Genomic DNA, 4957 nt, shown 5'->3' on the forward strand with positions numbered 1-4957 from the left:
TTCTCATGTGGCTTTAATTGTCTCGACGCATAGGCCACCACTCGACTTTCTTGCATCAATACGCAACCCAACCCAAGTAGGGATGCGTCACTATAAATGACAAACTCTTTGCCTGATTCGGGTTGCACTAAAATTGGAGCTTCAGTCAAATAAGTTTTTAGTTGATCAAAACTTTTCTGACATTTCTCCGTCCATTCGAACTTAACATCCTTTTGAAGTAGCTTCGTCATTGGTGTGGCTATCATCGAGAAACCTTTGACAAATCGTCGGTAATAACCGGCGAGTCCCAGGAAGCTCCGAACTTCGGTAATATTTCTTGGAGGCTTCCAGTTAAGTATGGCTGAAATTTTGTTCGGGTCAACTCGAATACCCGATGCGGATACCACATGACCCAAGAAGCTAACCTCTCTTAACTAGAACTCACACTTACTGAACTTAGCATATAACTGCTTATCCCGCAAAATTTGCAACACCAATCTCAGGTGCTCAGGATGTTCGGTCTCATCTCTTGAATAGACCAAGATGTCATCAATGAACACAACTACGAACCGATCCAAATATGGTCTGAAGATCCGATTCATCAAATCCATAAATACCGCAGGGGCATTAGTGAGCCCAAACGGCATCACTAAGAACTCGTAGTGACCATATCTCGTCCTGAAGGCAGTTTTGGGTATGTCCGATTCTCGAATTCGCAACTGATAATAGCCCGATCTCAAATCTATTTTTGAGAACACTGTGGCTCCCTTCTGTTGGTCGAACAAATCATCGATGCGTGGCAACGGATATTTGTTCTTTATCGTCACTTTATTCAGTTGACGATAGTCAATGCACAACCTCATGGTTCCGTCCTTCTTTTTCACGAACAATACTGGTGCATCCCAAGGTGAGAAACTTGGTCGAGCAAAACCTCTATCCGTCAATTCTTGCAACTGAGCTTTCAACTCTTTTAACTCGGTTGGTGCCATACGATACGGAGCTATCGAAATCGGCGTAGTCCCAGGTACAAGCTCAATACCAAACTCTACCTCCCGAACAAGTGGTAAACTCGGTAATTCTTCAGGAAAAACATCCGGGTATTCACAAACCACCGGCACAGATTCAGGTTTCTTTTCTAATTCTTTGTCATCAAGTACATACGCAAGGTATGCTTCGCACCCTTTTCTTACATATTTCTGGGCCAACATTGCTGATATTACAGCTGGCATCCCCTCAAAGTCCGTAGACTCAACTCGGATTACTTCGTTATTTGCGCACCTCAAATCAATAGTCTTGCTTTTGCAATTCACAACCGCATCATGCGCGGTCAACCAATCCAAACCAAGAATAACATCAAATTCATCCAATGGCAAAAGCATCAAGTCCGCCGGAAAACAGAAACCTCGAATTACTAGGGGACATTCCTTACACACTTTGTCGACAAGCACGTAACGACCCAAGGGGTTTGACACCCGAATTACGAACTCAGTAGACTCAATAGGTAAAGTCTTACTGGATGCTAAGGTTTCACATATGTAAGAATGAGTAGAACCGGGGTCAATCAAAGCAATTACATCAGTATCAAAGAGTGTAAAAGTACCGGTAATAACATCAGGCGAAGAAGCATCCTCGCGGGCACGTATAGCATAAGCTCTAGCAGGCGCACGAGCCTCGGATCTGGTCGTAGCATCTCTAGATCCTCTCTGACCACCACCAGCATTGCCCGTATTTCCAGATGGTCTACCTCGAGCAGTGGTAGCACCCGGTTTCCCGCTCTGATTTACATTCTGTTCAGACAACCTCGGGCAATCTTTAATGAAGTGGCAACTAATCCGCACTTGTAACAGGAGCGGTCAGGGAATCTACAACTCCCGAATGCCATTTACCGCAATATCGACATTTCGTTCTGTCTCGACGTTCATTCCCAACACTGGCGACCGAGTGCCTCGTGTACCCACAGGGGTCGATCACGATCTCGTCTAAAAGGCCCGAAGTGCCTCTAAACTGGCCCGCATCATCTCGAAATTTCTTCGATGCCTGTTGAAGAGACTTTCCGAGGATCTTTTACGAAACTCTCCAGTTCCCTCATCAACTTTTTGTTTTTCTTTTCTAAGCTCTTCGGCTTTACAAGCTCGCTCGACAAGTACTACGAACTCTCGTATTGCAAGAACGCCAACGAACATTTTTATATCTTCATTCAGCCCATCCTCGAAGCGTTTACACATAATAGCCTCGGGCGAAACACATTCCCGAGCGTATCTACTAAGTCTAACAAATTTTCGCTCGTAATCAGTAACTGACATAGAACCTTGCTTAAGCTCAAGAAATTCCTTCCGTTTTGATCAACAAATCTCTGACTGATATACTTTTTCCGAAACTCAGTTTGGAAAAACTCCCAAGTTACTTGCTCTCGGGGCACAACAGAAGTCAGAGTACTCCACCAATAGTAGCAGAATCGCGTAGCAAGGAGATAGTACACTTTAGGCATTCATCGGGTGTACAAGATAGCTCATCGAGTACCCGGATAGTGTTGTCAACCAAATTCAGCTTGCTCGCATCGTCGCTATCCGTAGCCTTAAATTCAGTAGCCCCATGTTTTCGGATTCTGTCAACTGGGGGCTTATTTGACCTTATTTGGTCAGTTACCGGAGGTATTGTAGGTGCGGGGTTGGTATTAGTCGGGAATGGAGGTTGTGGAACAGCCGTATTAGTTCGAATGTATTGGTTGAACCAATCATTCATCACGCTATAGAAAGCTTGTCTAGCTTCATCATTCGGGTTACTAGCATTAGGTTGAGAGTCCGCCGGCGCTGTCCCTTGTGCGGAGCAGGCGCCACACTCTCAAGATCATCAGCTACCTCTCGGTCGGGATCGGGATCCATTACTATAAATTAACACATTTGCAAATGTCAGAAATCACCACACTATCCAATAATCACATAAAATGGCATGTATAGCTAGACCCAACGCATTACGGTAGTCCTAGAATCGACTAAACCGAGCTCTGATACCAATCAAATGTAACACCCCGAACCCGAGACCGACACCGGAGTCGAACACGAGGTGTTAACAGACTTTAAACCCCTTATAAAAAATTTCCCAGACACTGCCAATCTGCGTACTAGTCGCTTTAAAAATCATATCTTGAGTTTCACAACTAGAAAATCAGTTTCGTGATTTTTCCCTGAAACTAGACTCATATGCCCATCTACATATGTTTTTTCTAGAATTTTTGGTCGGGCCAATTAGTACAGTTTATTAGTCAAAGTCTCCCATGTTACAGGGATCGACTACACTGACCTTTGCGCATTACGACCTGGATATCTCCTGCACAGAGCTTCAATACTGATGCCGTTTGTTTCTATAGAAACTAGACTCAGAGAGGAATCTATAAATATATGGTATGACTTCTAATTATCTCTGGTTAATTTATAATGAATTTCCAAATTCGGTACAGGGAATCCAGAAACCGTTCTGGCCCTATCTCACGAGAACCTGAATATCTCTAACATACTGTCCGTATGATTGCTTTGTTACTTTCCTATGAAAGTAGATTCATCAAGGTTTGTTTACATAATTTATTCACTATTTATTCCCTTCCTACTATTTTTAGTGATTTTCCAAATCTACATCACTGCTGCTGTCAGCATCTGCCTTAAGGTAGACTTTACCTATTTCATGGTTTCCATGATTCAACTAGCCCTTTTTGCATAAATAGCACAATTTATGATAGTGATTAACCATTCCTATGGCTAATCCTTGTCAAGCATATCCACACCGAATGATTATAACATTATACTCAAACACATATAAGCCATTTTCGCATGGCTATCCAAAATTATACAAGTCCAAAGGGTCCACGACCCACAACAAACGGGTAGTCCTATACATGCCATTTTCAGAGTTCAACCAAAAGTGTACCAAAAGGGCTTTGATAGTGTGGGCGACTTCGACTTCAAGATCCCGAGTCGATAGCTGGAGAACCAATCTATAAAACAGAGGAGCAATGAAACGGAGTAAGCAATTTATGCTTAGTAAGTTTTGGCAAGGTCGACACAAAAGTATAGCATTCATATAGCTAAACGGATAATTTCATATGCACAAATTTCGATATCATACTTGCTTCACATACCAACCCTTATGTACATACACAAAAGATCAACTCAGCCAAAGGCCGGTAGCTCGTTTATCAACTGAGCAAATACTTATTTGTAAGGGCTCAACTAAATTCAAGCACATACGAAACATACCTCAATGTTGGGATGTTTCTAGAGTATAGCTGAAATTTTTACAGCAAGATCATTCATTCCCAAATCACGTACCTTCGGAATTTAACCGGATATAGCTCCTCGTTCAAATGCCTTCGGGACATAGCCCGGTTATAGTAACTCGCACAAATGCCTTCGGGACTTAACCCGGATTAATAACTCGCACAAATGCCTTCGGGCTTAGCCCGGAATTAGTATCTCGCACAAATGCCTTCGGGCTTAGCCCGGAATTAGTATCTCGCACAAATGCTTCGGATCTTAGTCCGGATATTGTCACTTAGCACAAAGCCTTCGGGACCTTAGCCCGGACATCATTCAAATAACCATGCACATTTAACAATAAATCATATCACATTCGTGTTTCATTTCGTTAGCAAAACTCAAACCAAGACACTTATCATTCTTGTGATTCGGCTCAATAGCCACACACAAAGAGCATGATTTGATTTGCTTAAAACATGATCTAATCAAATCTTAATTTAAGCTCTCTTACTCAGAACTTACCTCGGGTGTTGTCGAACGATTCCGATAGCTATTCGACCACTTTTTCCTTCCCTTTATCGGATTTAGTTCCCCTTTGCTCTTGAGCTTAATTAAACAAATAAATTGATTTATCATTTGAGCATCGAAAAGAGGAACACAAGGCATTACCCAATTTATATAACATAAGACATAAGGTATAACCAACATTTGTAACGGCGAATCATGAT

Source organism: Gossypium hirsutum, chromosome A03, assembly GCF_007990345.1.
Source record: "Gossypium hirsutum isolate 1008001.06 chromosome A03, Gossypium_hirsutum_v2.1, whole genome shotgun sequence".
Lineage (NCBI taxonomy): Eukaryota > Viridiplantae > Streptophyta > Magnoliopsida > Malvales > Malvaceae > Gossypium > Gossypium hirsutum.